This window comes from Poecilia latipinna, unplaced genomic scaffold, assembly GCF_001443285.1.
Source record: "Poecilia latipinna isolate Pla-1442-1.1 unplaced genomic scaffold, P_latipinna-1.0 Scaffold215, whole genome shotgun sequence".
In the NCBI taxonomy this organism is placed as follows: Eukaryota; Metazoa; Chordata; class Actinopteri; order Cyprinodontiformes; family Poeciliidae; genus Poecilia; species Poecilia latipinna.
In genome coordinates this window covers 94,402-113,109 of record NW_015112831.1, presented here as the reverse complement: position 1 = coordinate 113,109, position 18,708 = coordinate 94,402, and the positions used below count along the sequence as shown (strand labels likewise).

The 18,708-nt window shown below is 39.8% G+C and overlaps 1 protein-coding gene and 1 long non-coding RNA gene across 3 annotated transcripts in view; both read left to right on the top strand.

The window, feature by feature from the left end:
- Nucleotides 1-2,034, top strand: part of LOC106946963 (uncharacterized) — a 19,935-nt gene extending 17,901 nt beyond the window's left edge. Inside the window, exon 3 of the long non-coding RNA XR_001424885.1 lies at nt 1,552-2,034. This is a non-coding gene — a long non-coding RNA (uncharacterized LOC106946963). The remainder of the gene's footprint in view (nt 1-1,551) is intronic.
- Nucleotides 2,035-5,446: 3,412 nt separating this feature from the next.
- frmd6 (FERM domain containing 6) overlaps nt 5,447-18,708 on the top strand; it is a 41,110-nt gene continuing 27,848 nt past the window's right edge. The window contains exon 1 of one of the 2 annotated variants that reach the window (XM_015031690.1): nt 5,447-5,619. The gene's annotated coding sequence lies outside the window, so the exon portion shown is untranslated. The remainder of the gene's footprint in view (nt 5,620-18,708) is intronic. The other variant, XM_015031691.1, reaches the window with a different exon arrangement.

The following is an 18,708-nucleotide window of genomic DNA, read 5'->3' as shown; positions in this document are numbered from 1 at the left end:
AGAGTTATATGCAAAACCTGTGATGAGTAACTATGAAATTAACAGTTGTTCTTACCTTGTCAGATTTTCCTACTGTAGCACAGATAGCTACGTCTATCTGTCGGTGCTACGAGTCTGAAGCTTCTACTGTCATTTTTACAAACCAAAAGCTACAGAGCGTTGTGTTAATGTTAAATATTATCATTTGATGACATTCTTTTAGTGACGGGACTTAGGAGTTATGCTTAGCTTAGCATTGGTGCGATTTATAAACACGACAAAACCACAAAAATATCACTTCCTTCATCAGAATATCCTACCCGTATGGATAAGAAATCTGCTGAGATTCTTATGTAATTGACGCGCACATCAATGATGTAGCATCAATGTACCACAAGGTAGGACAGGTTCATGGGTAGCACAGATTGTTAGATCACCTGTTCATTGGTGTCATTTGTCAACATTTGTTCAAAACAGTCGTAGAGTCTCCTGTAAGTTCACACCTCTTGAACGCCTTTGCGGATTTTATAAGGATTTTATGTAAACATCAACACAAAGTAGTGAGTTTCAAAAAGCTCTTACAAATAAGAATATAAAAATTGTCGCCTAGATTTGTAATTTTAACTTCCTACTTTACATAGCCCAAAATAACACCTGTTGTCAGAAATCCCCTAAATAAAATAAAATAAAGCCCCTCTCTGTGTTTAATTCAATACATGCATGAATCCTGTTCTGTGATTGGACATTTATAAGAAAATATTATAGAAGAATTGAACAAGTCAAGTTTATTTGTATAGTTTTTTTTTTTTTTTAATAAGGCAATTCAAAGTGCTTTACCTGAAACAAAACACAATAAACTAGCAACAAAAAAGAAGGACTATTAGTTTTGGACGCCATAAATCTAATATTTGTGGAAGAAGAAAGCCACAAGACCATAGAGGAAGAGTGAGAGAGCGATGTTTTACATCAGGGGTGTTCAAAGTGAAACGTATCGCAATTAATTTAATTTTGTGTTTTTATCAAAAATAAATGAATAAATAAAATAAAATTGTGGCCCACTAGAGTTTAATAAACTTGGACACTGAGAGCGACCCAGACAATGGAAAATAGCAAAACTCAAAAATGAAGCTTGTATAGATGCTGGTTTTGATTCTGCAAAGTATTCAGCTGTAGATTTTTCAAGACATTTTGGAAATAAGTCATATTTTCCCTTCCGCTTCCAATTTATGTGATTCATTGTGTTGTTCTATCACAAAAAGACTGAGTAAAATACAAAACAAACCATCAGAAAGTTTAGGTATGAACACTTGTATTTCAGACAATATTTGTTTGAATGAAAACTACTTTTGAGGTTTTTAAAAACGATTTCCTGCCCTGCCGACTCCAGAGGTGCATGTCGTGTTGCAGTAGAAGCTCACTGAATGAAACCAGTTCATTGTTACCATTGTTTATTCTTTTCACTGTACCATCTGGTGACTTCACTCCTCCATTACTCTCTCTCTCTCTTTCTCGCTCTCTCTTTTCCCTCTCTGTTTACATTGTCCCTCTCTCTCTCTCTCATCGTGCTTCCAGCGCTGCGTCATCTCTAGTGAGAAGTGTGCGCTCGGAAACAAGTTCCTGACTGTGCAGAAGGCTGGAATAGTTCAGCAGCAAATCGGATGACTCCTTTTGTTTCTGTGAAACAGCAACGTCTGTCTCAGAGGGCGGCCCGTCGCATCGCTGCATTCTCTGACAAAAGATGCGAAAAAGTTCATTAGAAGCTTTTGGGTGTGCGCCATGTTTGGTCAATAAATTAGCCAGTCTTAATCTCCACTCGATTGTCTCTGCCGCACAAAGCCGATTCTGGAGCCAAGCCAGGAATTTACTAATAGATTGCCAGACAGCATCCAGAGGAGATGATTTTAAATTAACGCCGTCACACTGAGAAAAAAAAGAAAGAAAAAAAAAAACTCGCCGTGCTTCTGCTTCTTCTTGATTGACTCGATGAGAAGTTCACATTTATAGCCACTCCGTCCCTGAGATCCTACAGGAAGTCCATTCTTTAAACTTCAAATGGCGTTTCAGTATTACCTCGTAGTAAAATGATGGCACATCAGAGTGCGCCTTCAGCCTCTGGCTCCTCGTAACAGGCTCTGAGTAGATAGCCAGCCTCCAATTTCACGATATTTCCCTGAGGGCTGGCAAAACTGAATCGATGATCTCATGCACCTGACTAGACCATCTGCCTCATTGTTAGAGAATATATCCATGCCTAAAGTAAACATGAGCTTAGATTTGTACTTTCCTACAGGATAGGTTATAAAAAATCAGGTATGTATGCTTACATAACTTTTAGCTGGTGATTTGACAAAGAACAAAAACCACTATTTTTTTTTCAAAAGTATTCACCCCCTTTTTCCACATTATGGCTACACAGCTGAATAAATATATATACATTTTTTAAAGGTGTTTTGGCTGTAGGGGTAGGACAGGAAAGTAGGGTAATGAGAGAGGGAGAAGACAACAGTCACCAGGCCGTGACGGACAAATGTAACATAGTTAAAGTGAAATGAAAGAAAAATGATAAATGATTTTATGTTTTTAATACAAATACAAACTGGAAAGAAAAAAAAAAACCTTGCTTGTATTGGGTATCCTTCGCTCCAAAGCTCTCAAAAACTCTAAAAAGGCAAAGAGAAATCATGTTTCCAGTTTGCCAGAAGCAGAGGTGGGTAGAGTAGCAAAAAATTGTACTTGAGTAAGAGTAGCTACTATGTCGTCAAGTAGCTACTACATAAAAATTATTCCTAAAAGTACATTCCCCTCACCCCATAAAAAGCTACTCAAGTAAACGCTGTTACTTTGAGTTGATTCAAGAAGGTTGAATACTCTTTTGCAAGAACATGGGAGCAAACTGCTGCGCTCAAAGTGACATGCACTCAGTCTTTATGAGATTTGCAGTGGCGAAGCATTAAAGTCTCCGCTTCCCTCTTTATCCTCGCTATGGAGCTGCATGTGTCATATTAAGCCAAGCGAAGGAAGGGCAGATGGCGAGGACTCCCTCTGCTTCCTGAAGTCTGCTGTAGAGGGTCGGGGGGGGGGAGGCACTCATCTTCCCCTGGGGAGAGGGAAACGCAGAGGGAGTTGTTTCAATTAGCCAGATACCGGGGCAACAAAAAGCCCATCGTGCTCCCCGCTGCACTTCAAGCCCGGCCAGAGACGGCTAATCAAATCAAGACGGCAAATTCTGCAGACAAGAGCTAGGAGGAAGCTAGTTCAGGGAGGGTGGTGGAGGGGCCTGTAAGCTGTGAAATAGGTCAGGTGTGTCGCGTTTGCTCCGGCGGTTATGCATTTAGAGAGTAGGGAGAGGCAGAGAGGAGATGAAGAAGAAGAGAAAAGTTGTAGAAGCGAAATCACGTCTGAAAATCTCTTGCACAGTATCACATTCAATATCACATGTCAGCCCTGAAAATTACAGTAACCTGATCAGTCAAGTGTCTGATCCAGGGATTTGTGATTTTTTTGTCTTTCTTTCTCTCTTTTGCTCTCTCTCTTTTTTCTTTTTTGGAGATCATAGTCTCTTGGTAGCTTTGTTGTCCACAGGTGCTTTTTCTGATGTAAGTTCAAAGCTCTGTGCTGTCTGAGTGGGGAGGCGGGTGGAGGTGGAGGACCAGGCGTACTTCCTTGTCCCTTTTCATGTGCGGAGTCATTTCTCTCTCTGACAAGCAGTTTGGAACAGAAGCTGGGGCCCCTGAGCACTAATTAGGGGTCACGGTGTCACGGCTCTCCCCTCTGTCTGACATCACGCGGGTGGGCAGAGGATGGTCCATTTTAGAAAGCAGATGAACGCAGTAAGCAGCGCCTTGCAAAAGTATTTACACCTGTGGTGCTTTTGCATATTTTGTTGAACTGTTGCCACAAACGTCAATGTATTTTGAGATGGACTAATACCACGTAGCCTGTTTATTTGTTGTTACATAACAGAGATGAGGAAGAATTTATGGGGTGTACATTAGAAAGGAGTTGGTAATTATTCTGATGCTGTATGTCCATTTCATTGCGGTTCTGGATGCATGTTTAGTATCACTGACCCGCTGGAAGAGAAACCTCTGCTCACGTCTTGTTCAGCCTCTGAAGAGGTTATATCTTAACATTGCTCTGCATTCTACTCTCGTCATCTTCCATTTAGCTCTGACCAACTTATAAAGACAAGACGTTTACATTTTAGTCTTAGAATTGAGCACCTTCTTCCACGTTGATGGAATTTCTTAGATGTTTTGTGGCAAACTACAGATTTTGTATGGCTTCTTTCATGCTACTCTTCCATAAACATCAAATTTATTGAACGCAGAATCAAAGTTGTTCCATCAAAGGCTCTTTATATATATCTATAAGTATCTATTAATTAATGTACAGACCTACAAGGCATTCACAAAAGAGCTGCTGAGTTACAAAAAACCCCAAAACACTCTTGTGAATTGAATTTACTGCTGAGCTAACCTATAGCTTTTTAATATGGGTGATGCGGCTTTCCGCTCAGGGCGACAATAGGGAGTGGGGACCCCGAGGCAAAAAAATAATAATTAGAATGCGTACACAGTAAAAGTACTTTAAGAAGTCGTTGGTGTTTTCAGTGGGTGGCTAAAGTTGTTGAAGTTGGTATCTGACATGAGTGAAACACTGACCCACATATTTGATGTGAATGATTTCACTCATCAAATGTTTGCTCAGCTGTTGATTGCATGGTATTTTCTTTATAGCTTTGTAATTTTGCGTATTTTTTTATGTGAAGCACCTTGAATCGCCTTTCTGCTGAAATATGCTATACAAATAAGTGGATTGATTGATCTGAAGTTTATGATTCAACAACCCTAGCAATCATTTTAATTAATTAAATATTAACATTATTACCATAGGGGTGGGAGAAAAGGGGTTTTAAGTACTATCAAAATTATTTAGCCGTGTTGTTAAATGGCTAAGTTTTATTATTCCATATGTAATGTCTGTTTATAATGACTGTGTCGCTCTGTTTCTACGTGTCGTTGGTGAAAGACATACAGCCAGCTGACTCATTTGGCATAATGGCGTAAAAATAAAGCGTCCTACATTTTAAAACTGTTCTTAGAGCTCTTTTAATACACGCAGTCATCGCTGTTACCACTTCTTCCGACCAACATTTCCAAATTTACTGCAGCGGGGCTCCAGTCCTGCACAGTTGGGAGGAACGGAATGAGAGGCAGCCGTGGGAGATACCAAGTCGGGATGCTCTCAGAGGGGGGGGAGTCCCGCCGAAACAGAGGCGATGTTCGACGTGTGGAATGTAATTTAGATTCTAATTATACTACTGAAAGTATTTTTAGTAAATTTAGTGCCTCGGTTGATGTAAGACGTTGCTGTAATGTTAGCTTGAAGCAAACAAAGAGCCTCCATCTTCCCCTCCGCTCCCCTCCTTTTCCCGCTCCCTCTCACCGCACATGTATTCCTATGCAGGGCTGCTGGCTGGGACACAGCGGCTACAGCGGAGGCGGAGGAACGACGACGCTTTTCCCAAACTACCAGCAGACTTTTCCAAACTGTGGGATTTCATCCTTTTTTTCGCTTTCAAGAGAAGTGTTTGGATATACCGTTTTGAAAGGAATAACGTGTTTTTGCCGTGTAAAGGTGAGTTTTGTTTCGCTTTCTTCATACTTTTAAGCATTTATCCGTCTTTATATGTTCAGACTTTTACTGCCGCAGCAGTCTTTTTTTTTATACACTCAGCTGTCCTCTGTGTGGTTAAAGTTACTAAACAGACTCTTCCATAACACGAACCATATTAACTTCAGGTATACTTAAGCTTATTAAATATGCCAATAGCCATTTTTCTGATAGTTTTACCATTTCTATCCAATGACAAAACCTTCCCTTCTAAAATGTGGCTTTGGTGCGCACACACCTCTGGTGACATCACTTAAGGCAATTTATTAGAGTTTTTGGCTATACCATATGTGTTTTTTTTTTTCTTATTGGCTCTTCCAGTCCACACAAGAGGAAAGCAAAGCAAGCGAAAAAAAGTATGAGCTCAGACAGCATGCCATGACACAGTAGATACTGCAAAAAACTATTCAAGGTGATCCAAAAAACCCATCTAATTTTAGTAGAATTAATTTTAATCATTCTTGTTGTCGACATTTGTCTTCATCGGGTCTTGGGGGTTATTGGTGTGGCTCTGACCAAGAATGTTGAATGTCTTGCAGCTCAAGAGTTTCATGAATCTGCCTTAAAAAAAATCTGCAAAAACTCACTCCTCTGCCTTAGTGTTTACTAATTAAATTCCTGTGCCTCTTGTGATGTCATCGACCCAAATACAAGACAAATATAGCAGAATTAGTCTTTTTTTCCGTCCCGTCTGCACATTACTTTAAATAAACTTTGTATTTTGGAAAAACTCTACAGTAGAAGCCGGGACTTTGTTTATTGTCAGCAGACAGAAAATATGGAAGTGGATAGCATCTTTAATATTTTTTTTGGTAATTTGGGCGTTACAAGATTTGGTAGGGAACAATCTAGACTTTTTTTGTTGCTTACTGGCAGCAATGCTGGTTGAGATGTTGTTGTCCACTCACTTTGAATGTTATGTTTCAGTGTTGTTATGGAGCAGAAATCGTCTCTCCAAAGTAGGTTAACTGGTCCAAAATATTTACTTTAGCTCAAGCTTCTACTCTTCTGGAATTAAAGTTATCCATAAAACAACTCAGCATCCTCCGTAGGGTGTGAATATGTCACTTAGTTAGTCCCTTAATCCATCTTTATTATACAGTGAAGGGAAGTCGTCTCATTGGGGTTACACATGTGTAATTACCACACACTCAGACGTAGCTTTCAGAGCTTAGAAAGAGTAAAAACGTTAGCCTCGTGTAGTTATTATGATCTCACAAACTCTAGTTTGTTAGTTTTAGTGGTAATTTGATTTCTCCACTCGGGAATGTTAAAAATGCCCCCTCCACTTCTGTTTAATATTAGACCAGAAAGCGGTGCAGAGCAAACAGGCTTATTTTCTCCTTCTCGGTCTGTAGTTTATTTAAAGCTGTAAACACGGTTCGGGTTCATCAAGTCTGGTATGCATTGTTTCGAGTTAGACGTCGGAGCGTGTGTCGGCTCGAGCGTTTCACCACGACAGTCAAACTCATATCCTCTGGCTGGTTGTTTTAGCTCACTTTGTCGTTTGCCAAGTCACTAATGACACTAACGCTATTATTACGCAACGCACGAATAGCGTGTGGAAACCACCCCCCAAGAAAACAGTTTACCTTTGTTTCTCAAACAGGTTTATTTTTTATTTTTATTTTTTTTTGGCTTGTTGTACATTCATCGTTCAACCCGGGGGATTCCCCCACTGTTTAGGTCTTGAAGCACATCCAGTTCCAGGTTAATCACCCGCCTTTGACCCACTGACGTTCTACAAACTAGTCATCCAGGGCTCCGCTCCAGAGAGGGAAGGAAATACAAGTCGCTCTCTCGGCTCTGTTACTTTTTGTTTAAAAGAAAACGGCTAATTTGGAAGGGAAGTGATGGAGCAGGTGTCGCCTGCGCAGGAAGAACCGGGCAGGAAGCACTTAGGAAGTGTGTGTGTGTGTGTGAACAAAAACCAAAAATTCCTGGTGTGTGTGTATGTGTCCTGAGTCATTCAGATGAGTCCGTTGGAATGTCAGTGGGATGGTCCGTAATTACACAAGGCAGACCCTCTCTCTGCCATTGTCACTAATGTTTTCCGGAGTCTTTGCAGCATCGTTTTTGTAACTTCTGGATGTGATCTTTGCTTTTCCGAAATCTACTACATCTTATTTCCATTTATTTTGGTTCTGATCCCATTTTTTTTGGCTGGTTGGTCCTTTGTCTTGACCCTGAATAAACCAGCATCATCGACCGAAATCGGGTACCAAACAACCAAATCTTCAAAGTTACTGGCAGAGAGAGGAAATTATTGATATAAAATAGAAGAGGAACTTCCTAAATCTTCCAGTAGTTGTTTTCCAGGTGTTTATTCCACAGCATAACATTCTGCTATTCTAGTCTCTGTGGATGAACACAAGCGGCGCTAGCTTGGTGGTGCTGAGCTAGTTTTCACACCAAAACTCTCCATGTTTTACCATCTGTAAATATCAGAGGTGCAAAGAAATAAAATGTAAGAAAAAAAACAACATAATAATCTTGTCATTTTTTCGTTTCCTGTCAGATTCAGACCTACATTTTTCACAAAACCTGAAGCGTTTGTGCTCGGAGGAGTAAGTTTTACTCCGCAGTGATTTAAAAGTGTAGCACCTTTTCTTTTTAACCATCTGTCCAGAGTGGTGCAGCAACAGCGTGTAGATCTTTTATTCTTAAACTGGGAGTTTTCTTTTTTATTAATCGAACTCGATTGAAAAGTAGTACTTTCTGACTTTACCTCGGAGTGTTCCTTTAGCTTCGTCACTGGAAGATTAAATGAAGGATGGACTGTATTTGGAGTGTCAAGACAAGGTGACCGATTAAATTAAAATAACACGACAGCTCCATGGGAAAGAACAAGATTACAGTTTGTACTGAGGTATGAGAAACTCTATCTGTTATTATGCGACTGCGCGTCTTATCTTCCACCGGTCTAGAGAGTGAGGGTGTGCACATTCTCTTGGTGTAAGCTATCCGGGGTGCTCTGGGCTCGGTCCTTGTTGCTGCTTTAGTATTCACACCTTGTATGTCAGGAAGGTTTATGACCTGAATCATATAAATACACCATCCTTAATGTGTTTTGACTATCTTTTACGGCTGCTTACGCTCTGAGTGTGCAAACCTTGGAGTTGTATGTCCGTACTTTAACTGCAGAGATGCTAAATTGTGGCTCCTCGCATCACCGCCGCAGGTTTCCCCAAGGAGACGAAGGGGGGGAATTGGGTCGGCTCTTCCTGCATTTGTCTCCTTCTGTCCTTGTTTTTTCCCGTCTTGCTTGTTGGGCGACTCGGGGTGAAGTGTTTTCAAGGAAGTGGACCAAAGGGATTCAACCTGCAGGCGTTCTCTTGAGGATGTTATCAGCTAGATTCACATGCTTCTCACCGCGGCTCTTAGGGTTTCCTTCAGGATATTTTGTTTGCTTCAGCAGGATTGGTTGCAGGATTATGTGTTCCTGAGAGACGCTTCCACATGTAGGTCAAACACCGGACACCGAGTTGGCTTTGCATTTTACTTTTTTTTTTTTTAAATCGGGGTAATCTTCATATGCGATTCAACGCTGAATTACTGCAGATGCGTGTGGATGTCCTCCTTCCCGATTTTCACAGCTGTTTCGCAAACTTCCTGTCACTCCTCAGGTGTGACGGCTTAAACAAAGGGAGACAAAAGCTGCCGACAGGAAACAGATTAGTTCACCTGCTCCAACTGTGTTTTTTATCTAGCCGCAACAGAAAGTTTTCAACTAAATCTTTAAAAAAAACAAAACACACACAGCATTTGGCTGAGGTTTGCTGTAATTGCTGCTCATTTTTTTCTCTCCTTACCCCCTTCTTTGAGGGCGCTCGCACTATTTCTAGCATACGTAATGGCTGGGTTGATGTTTCTGTGGTGTGTTGCACTGCGACTGCTAGTTTTGTGAGGTTACTCATGCTGAGTCCAAGCCTGAATGCTGGGCGGGGAGGGAAGGGAGCGACTGCTGACTCTGTTCAAACATGTCTGGCAGCGCTGGCAGCTTGAGGTATGCCTGTCTGCGTGTGTGTGTGTGTGTGTGTGTCTCAGTATTTGCTCTGAGCCACATGGATGCCAGATGCCGTACTTGTTAAAAGTCATTTTTCCAATGTGAGCTGAAGTCAGGACTTCTCTGAGAACTTGCTTCGTCAAACTTCAGGTACTTTATTTTGCTATAGAAGAGAAACGTTTACCTGTTGAATAAGTGGCAGTTTGTCTAAATGCCATTCAACGTGCTGGAGACGGAAAGGTTGATTAACTTAAAAGGGAACTTTCCTTGCACTCTTCTCGATCATCGCTTCAGAAACAAGATTTTAAAGCCGGATTTACCTCAGTGGATGCGATTCAAGCGCAGTGATGGCGCTGAAGAGCAGTTATAATATGCGACTAACTTTGGCGGTTGTTTTTGTTGTTTCCTTATTTACATATATTTCCACCTTGCAAATGACGGCGGTGATATTGGAATATACGTCACCCGGCTGTTTGGAGGGTTCGTTTTCTTTTTAGTGGAAAACATGAACAATTCAAAGTTGACAGGAAGCTTGAAAATATGACTAGATATTTATGTGATTATTGGAAGACATTGTTGACTTAAACACTCGAGAAAGACAAACAAAAAATACAGTTAAAATAAATATTAAATCTTTTGTCCTACAGTTAATACCTAAGCAAGTAATCAGTAACAAGTAATAAATTGTCTTTGTCAACATATATTAGCAGCTAGCTAGGTTAGCGTGGCACGCATTAACAAAACAACAGCCATGATTGTGTGTATTCTTGAGAACGCAGCTCTGACATTTCCAAAAGATTGCCAGCATTTCACAGTGACGCGTTGAGAGCTCAGAATAATAAAACAGATCAACAATGCCGTATTCTTTAGCTCTCCCTCGCTCCTTCACTGACTGAGCGAACCACAGCCGTCTCTTAGCATCTTTTAGAAACATGCAGCTTCCTTTTAAACATCTTCTTATGTCTCTGCGTCTTCCAACTTTATTTTAAACACCTCACCAAAGAGGAAAGTTTGATAACGTTGAGTCTTCTTCCCCACAGTAGCAACTTCCACAGGGTATCCTTGGATCCTTAAAAACAAATTTACGAATCTAAATCTAAGGCCTTAAAATTCATTTTAAAAACATAAATTGACCTTAAATACGTTAATCACAAGTCTTAAGGTTTGTCGTAGCAGGACTGTTTAATCTCATATATATTTTGTATTTTATTTTCTTGTGGGATTTTTTTGTTTGAGTTGTGCGTAGACGTCTTCTTCTTCTGCAGCTCAAAACTGTTGAGGCTGTCGGTAACTAATATAGCCTTGCTGGCTAACTAGCAAGTGCAGAAAAGCTAGTACATTTCTGTAGCGATGCAGGTCTTAAATTTCATTCAATACGATCTTATAAAGATCTTAAAAAGTCTTAAATTTGAGCTGGACCTGCAGAAACCCTGAAGGAGTGTCGCTAGTACCTGTTGTGGATCGTTTCCGGATGACAATCTGCTTCTACTTTCTGGTTAACGCATCACCAGTTATGCCCAGTGAAGAAGTAAAATGAAAAATATCCACTAAATCATTTAAGACTAGCAGTAGCAGAAGTATAAAGGGGTGCTTCACTTTATCTTCCAAAATTCACTCTGAAGTTAAAATGTCTCTCTGAACAGTTTGAGTCTTTCTCCCTGGGGCTAATAAAGAATGTGTAAAGTCAACCAACATTCGCAGACACGTATTTCAAGGATGGCAGTGCCAATCTCATTGTTTAAATCCATAACAAATTTTAATTTAGTACCTAGAAGGATTAAAAGGATTATTTCCATGGGGAATTACTTCTCCCCGAAAGACTAAATCCTGAAACAGCATTTTCATGTGCCAGTAGTTCAACCTGAAGCCACCCAGGATTATTTCTGTGCTTTTCTAAAGGCATCATACCTCAGCCTCCCGGTAATCTCCTGTTTACAGGCCTGACCTTCAGTAGCTTGTAAGCGTTGATAAGTAATCAAGGCAGGCACCCGAGTATTTCAACTATCGCGTTGTTGATTTGGAATCCGGAAACATGTAGATTGTGTTATTTATTGTGTCTATCTGCGTTGTGGAGGATCTCTTTGCCTTCCTTGATAAAGCTTTTTTTTTTGTTGAACAAGAAAAAAAAAAAGAAATTGTGCCAGCATAAAAAATATCTAGTAGATAATCTTGTGGGAAAGGGATCAGAAGTGTCTTAAACAAGCTGTGTTTTCTTAAACTTGGGCTTAAAACACTAAAGAGTAGCACGTCAACATGTCGTCTGCTGCTACAGGCAGTTTAGTTGCTTATTTATCAGTGGCTCCACATACAGCTATGAAAGGCACAAAAAAAAAAAAAAAACATGATTGAGGCTAGTTTATAAAGTGCAGCACACCGTGTTTGCAGGACAGGACATGAAAGAAAGGAAACAGTGCTGTTAGCGGAAAGCCAGGTTGTGACCAATGTGATTTCAACTAGTCGTCAGCTCAGCAACATTTGTCAGGAACTGATTTATTGGTCTCTTGGCAGGGAATTAAAGAAGAAAAAGAACCGGCATCCATATGGACTTAGAGGCTGATGATTGTTTATAAAATTATGCTGTCTCTATAGAAACCCTATTTTGACGTAGGCATATTTTGGCAGCACATGGAGCTTAAATTGCTTTAAACAGTGAAGTGCCAAGGTCGTTTTAGGGATGTAAAATAGTGTAAACCTTTGTGAACAACTTCCAATCTCTAATCTGCCATTTCAGCTTTCTCTTTGAAAAATATAATGAAATTTGGGCTGGGACTTAAATGCGTTAATTTTGATTAATTATTTAGATTTTAACACAATCAAGCATTTTTTGGTGTTAGTTTTTAGTCCAAAGCCGGAACTTTGTGTCTGTATGTTTCAGGTACACCCGTAAATCTGATGCACAATCTGATACAAAAGCGATGGACGACAAAGACGCGTCTCTTTTCCCAATGGGGGTTGGCCTACCCAGTAATTTAGCAACAAAAAGGGGTTTTTGAATTCAATATACTTTGTTGATATTTAGTTTTCAATTAAAATTTTGATTAATTAATCACAGACCCTGTAATTAAACATTTTAACTGAATCCCACCACTAAATAAAAGATTTTTAAGAACAGATTGGACAGAGTTTACTGAGACTTTAAATGAAGACAAAATGATTACAGGTTTTTTACATTAGTGATTAAAATGGCTATCATTGCTTAGCAACAGTTTCTGATATATACTCACTCTGTAGACCTTTCCCTTTGTTTTGAGATTTTCAAAAAGCTACATCGGCTCTACTCCATTCATCCTTCCTGGTATCTATTACAAGTTTTGCTCTCTCCCGCTTTTTCGCAGCCCGGATGTCTGAAAATGTCCAGAAATACACTTTTCTTGCTTTTTACCTTTATATGCTTCTTAATTTAAACACCTCAGTGGCGTTGAAAGTATCGTCAAAGACAGAACTGTAAATCTTCTTACGACAGTAGCAACTTCTACACCAAAGAGTGTTGTTTCCACCGCCACTTTGTCACATTTTGCCACATTGGTTGACCCTGAGACTTCTGACAGATGGATTTTTTTGAATTTCCGGCCGGTCAGGACTTTGACTTTGATTTCTTTCTTTCCTCGTCCAGTGAGGGTTGAGTTTTTGTTTGAGGATTACAGCTCACAGCTTACAGTTCCATGTTTCAGGGTTTTGTCAGAAGATGCAGGGCACATGGAGGTAGTGTCTGTGTGGTGGGTCGTGCACATCAGGAATCAAAGGCCGCCATTGTGGAAATGAGAAGCAGATGTTAGCGAGGAATTCTCCTGACTGCAGCAGTTTTTCTTTTTCCTTTTTCATGCCTGAGCTCTGGACGCTTCCCGGCTCAAATCTCCCACCCTCCCGCCGTCTCGCTCATCGCTTTGTGGATCCATCCTCTTCTCTTTCTGTTTTCTTTGCTTTGATGAACACTGTACCTGACGGTTTTGTTAAGTCGATGTGAATACACGGTGGTTCCTCTCTGAGCAGCTGAGGTTTCCTTCTGCCTTCCTGAGCCTCTCTTTCTCTCTGACTCTGTAAGCATATCTGAATCATAAAGAGAAAGAGTTGGCTGTGACAGAAGTCCACTGTATTCCCTAGTGCCTGATTCATGTAGCAAGATTTTAAAATTATCGTCCAATTTTCAAAACCTGACAGGCCAGAGGTCAGGCCGGAAATCTCGCAAAATCTCTTGGGACCAAACGTGAGTTCAGAGTAAACAAATATGGCCGCCTAGGAAGAAGAAACAGTTGTGATAGTTTGCGGATGGTGTTTAACAGAGAAAAAACTGCAGCAATGTACCAATCCACTTTTTTTTGCATTTCTGATACAGATATCTTAAGTTTAGTATCGGCCGATACCAATGCGATACAGAAGAACATTGCTGAATTGACTTTAAAGGATTATTTTGTACTGAATTACCAAATTATTTGATAACTCTGCACCAAGCTTGTGATGCTATTGGTTTATTTAAGGGCGATTAAATAAACCAATACCTTCACAAGCTTGGTCAAACATGTAAAGACAACCCAAGTTTAATTAGTTCATTGGATTAGGTAATTAGATCGGGCATATTGTCACCGATACCGGATATAGAATTTATTTCAATATCATGACTGATACAGATATTAATATCTGATTGATGCATCTCCAATCTGGTGTTCACTGAACTGTCTGGTGCGCCGTTACAGTCGTTTTGTGATGGAAAGTGAGGTGTTTCCATCACCTCACTTTCTGATTGGCTACACATTCAGCAAGCTGCCTTCTCATTCGTGGTTGGGACAACACCACACAAGTTGCAATATCCTTACTTTAACTGTGGGGTTTTCAGGGACATCTTGAATATCCCTGATATTAGATCAGAGCTGTCCCGACATCCTGAACAGACCAGATCTCTTTTAACACGCCTCACATGGTAGGAAAATCTCTTAAGACGATCTTAAGAGCCAGCCCGATAATTGGAGCGTCTGTCATATTGTTAGAAGGCCAAAATGGGGATAAAACCTGGCATAAAGACCTTGCTGTATGAACTAGGCATAAGTGTGCTCAGGTCAAGCTTTGAAGAGGCGAGGGTGATTTGGACTTGTACATCACATCACATCATACATCACTCACTTCACTGTAGTGAAACAGTTGAATTTGATTATACAGCACTTTCTCCTCTAAACAGCCTGAAAGAAAGTCCACCTTGACATTTGGTTTAAGATCATCACAGTAGAAATGTTAGACGTGTTGACTACGTTTGACTTTTCCTGCCCTACATTAAACCCATTAATTATGTTTATGTGCAGTTATCTTTGGATTACCGCTGACTCTAACATGATTATTAGCTTTTATATTTCATGATAAATTAACGTGATAAATTAGCGCTTTTATCATGTCTGCGAAGTCCTGGGCACAGATAATAACTCACGTGTCAGTGTGACACTTGACTTGGGTCACATTTAGGTCACAAAATAATTTGAATTGACTTTAACCCGTGGTCTCAGACCTTGAGTCTCATTCATGCAGTACGAGAGGCAGAAGGGATGGCGTACAACGAGTCCAGGGACTTGACCTGGACTTGGTGTAAAAGGCTTTATGTCCAATTTGGACTTAGACTGAAGGACTTGATGTTTGACTTAGAGTTGGTAAAAACGACTCTTGAACCTCTCTGGTCCAGATTCAGTTTCATATTTGAAGATGCAATGCTAAGGCACTTCTGTGAACCAAAGTGAGTAAAGGCCATCCACTTATTGACAGCAGTAGATGTGTGAACGTGATACATGAAGCCATGTGGCTGTTTGAGATCATCTAATCTTTATTACTGAACAATCATGATTTCTGGTTTTCTTTTAAATCTGACCTGCTGACTTTGAGTTTGGATAATTTGACATTTGTTTCGAGTGGAACGCTGTAATAAAAGCCTGTTAAAGGCTGGTAGTAAAAGCCTGTGCAGGTAGAGCCCCAAATAAATACAGAATTGATGTTTTAAACCAGCTTTAGTGTTTTATGTTAGCATTAATCAGAAACAGCAATGTGTCTGTCCATTTAGAGAATGTATATCCTTACTTTAACTGTGGGATTTTCATAATCCTGCCATCGTTTCTAAATGCAGCATGTTCCAAAACAGCTTTCTGATTAACGACACCCACACTGAAGAGTGTTGTCTTCAGCACAGTGATGCTTGGGTACGCTGCATTCACTAAGATGTTGAACAGAATCGTGAGATTTATAATTCAAAGAGTTTTAAATCCCAAAATATATAAAAAAAAAGAAAAAAAAGAAAAATTAAATTGCCGCTTCATAGGAAAAATTAATTGCATAGAATAATCGATTAATTTCTACTGTGGTTGTAGGGAGTGATTATTTTACTAATCGATTAATCTGTTGAATATTCTGACAATTAATTAGACAAACAATGGCACAATCTGCAGATTTTCATTTAGCCACTTAAGTCTTTTTATACAATATTAGAAGTACATTAAACGACACACATAAACAAATAATTCAATTACTTTTTAAAATAAGAAAATTAACATTTTATTGCCTAAAATACAAAAAACACATCTTTCCTTTAGTAAGTCAAAATATGTTTGGTGTTTTTTTTTTTCAGCAAATGAACTTTTTTTTGAGTCCATTTACTCCAGTTACTCCAATATTTCAAAAATCGATTAATCAAGATTAATTGGATTAATCAAGATTATTCTGAATAATCGTTTCATCCCTAATCTCCACTGGTCATTTAAGGTACTAAGGAAGGTATCGGCATATTTTCACACACCCTAAACTTGTGGGTGTGGGAAACACCCACAAGTTGTTTCACCATTTTTATTCGTCTCTATTGGTTTGTCGGCCGATGGCTCTGCTCTCTGGATGATTGACCAGATTACTTCTCGCCCCTAATTAGCCCCACTAACTGTCCTGCAGTAACACCTGACAAATGGTTGCTACAGAGGGAATAAGTTAGCCCGTCTGCCTGGCCTTGTGGTTCCCATCGAGCTTCGGCCCTGTGCAGATACATCTGTGGCTGTGTGCAGAGCAGAAGGCGTGTGTTTTGTCAAGGTCAGCAGCAGTGCAGAGCCTCCTGGTCCATCAGCAACCCGAGCGGCTGCTCGCCTGCCTGCCACGCTGTGCATCCAATCACCGGCTTTAATGAGAACTGATGCTGCCCGCCTACAGCATGTATATTTATTGTGCTTTGGCCACAGTGCTCCTTGTCTCTGCAGAAACAAAGCAGTATTAGAAGTGGATAGAGGGAAGCCTGAATGGGTTTTTAGTGCTGCAGGGTGTTATTTATCATCAGTCCAGGCAGTAATTTGAGTGGCTTTTTCAGCCTTAAAGTGTAACTTCCACCTTTTTATGCCTGTAGTTTATGCTGTACTCTTACAGAGCTGAGTTTAACTCAGTTAGCTTGACCCTCGTTGACCCCCAGCACCCCTTTTAAATGCTAATAACTCTTCACTCGGTAACGGGAGCCTCACTGGTATCCATCCTATCTGTTTACAGCGATAGCATGGCTTCAAGGCGAGCTGCTTTAAGCAGGAAGAAGTGATAATGTGGCCTAATTCTTCTGCGACATTCTTTTGTCTGGCGTGAGCCGTTTCACACCCTGTGAAGGTCTCACACCTCTTCAGGTGCAGCTCCGGCTGGGAGTTGACTCTGTGCTTCCAGAGCAGCTGGTTTGTGCAGCTGCGGTGTGTCGACACTTTGTCCCCAGTTGTTGTTTTGCAGGAGAAGTCGAGGTTGGGAACCAATAGCAGCACTTTTGTGAGGACACAGATTGAAAAGGGTTCAGGTGTTGGCGGTGTTACTCACATCGGTAGCTCAGTTTCCTCCTATGCATTACCTGATTTTGTTCCAGTGGAACTGGATTTCCATTGATTGAAACTGCGGTTTATTTTCTCCCTAAATGGAGATATCATTTTATTTAAGTGATTTAAGCTTTTCAGTACACCTGAAATACGTTTAACACCAAAGGCAAGGTTTCCCCCAGAAAACTTGTGAAGCCCGGTGGTTGGGCAGTCATTCATCCATTAGCTCGTCGTGTTTTTGAGTTAAAAAATGTTCAAAGTTGACAGTAAATTTGAAAATATCACTTGATAATTATGTGTTATTGGAAGAAGCAATTAACCACATGATAAATTAAACTGAGTGTGATGTTTTCCATTGTGATGAGGCATATTTCTTGAAGGGTTATTTTTTGCTGATAGAGAGTTTATAATCTACTTATTTCTGGTTTTGGTTGTGTGATTTTTATTGTCTTTTTATTTACAGTTTTTTGGTTGTCGTGTTTTTATTTTGAATATTTAAGATGTCTGCTCCATACGAAATTAAAGTTTATTGATCTTTGAGTTGGCAAACTTGCCTTATTGTACCATTGTCACTATATTACTTGAAAACTGATTCATCTATTGGCTTGGAGTGAATCAACCAGGCTACGCCAAGTGTAATTTTTGTCAGATGTTGACGTTTCTGTAAAAAACAGAAAGTAGAGGCTGTAAACTAGCCTGGGCCACACATCAGTCCTCCCTGCCTTCCTGCAGATTTAGATTTTGACATTTTTCTGTATTTTGTGGCAAAGACACGCTTTTTCGAACTTCAATGCCAACATCAACCGTTTCTAATCCAATACTTCCACATTAACAATTATTTCAGTGATCGATTATAAAAGAAATTTTCATATTCTGACAATTTTTCATTTAACTACGTAAGCATTTTTTTAGAAAGACACTAAAAGATGCAAATAAGCAAATAATTCTTTTTTAAATACAAAATAAACATTTCATTGCCTAAAATGCAATAACAGCACTCCTTTAGAGAACATTTGCTTGTTTTCGAAAAGTATTGTCTCCTAATCTGTTTATTTTTTTTTAAATTAATTGGACTGGAAAGGTGCTTAACAATAAAGTTTTTTTTTATATAAGGGAATTTGAATCAGATGAAGCTAAAACAGTGACACTTGAGTTCTGGGTAGAGCGTATTTTAGAGTCAACAAGGTTTTTCATCTTAAATACAAATTGTATTTACAAATTGTATTCTCTTGCTATAGGTGTGTGTGTGTATGT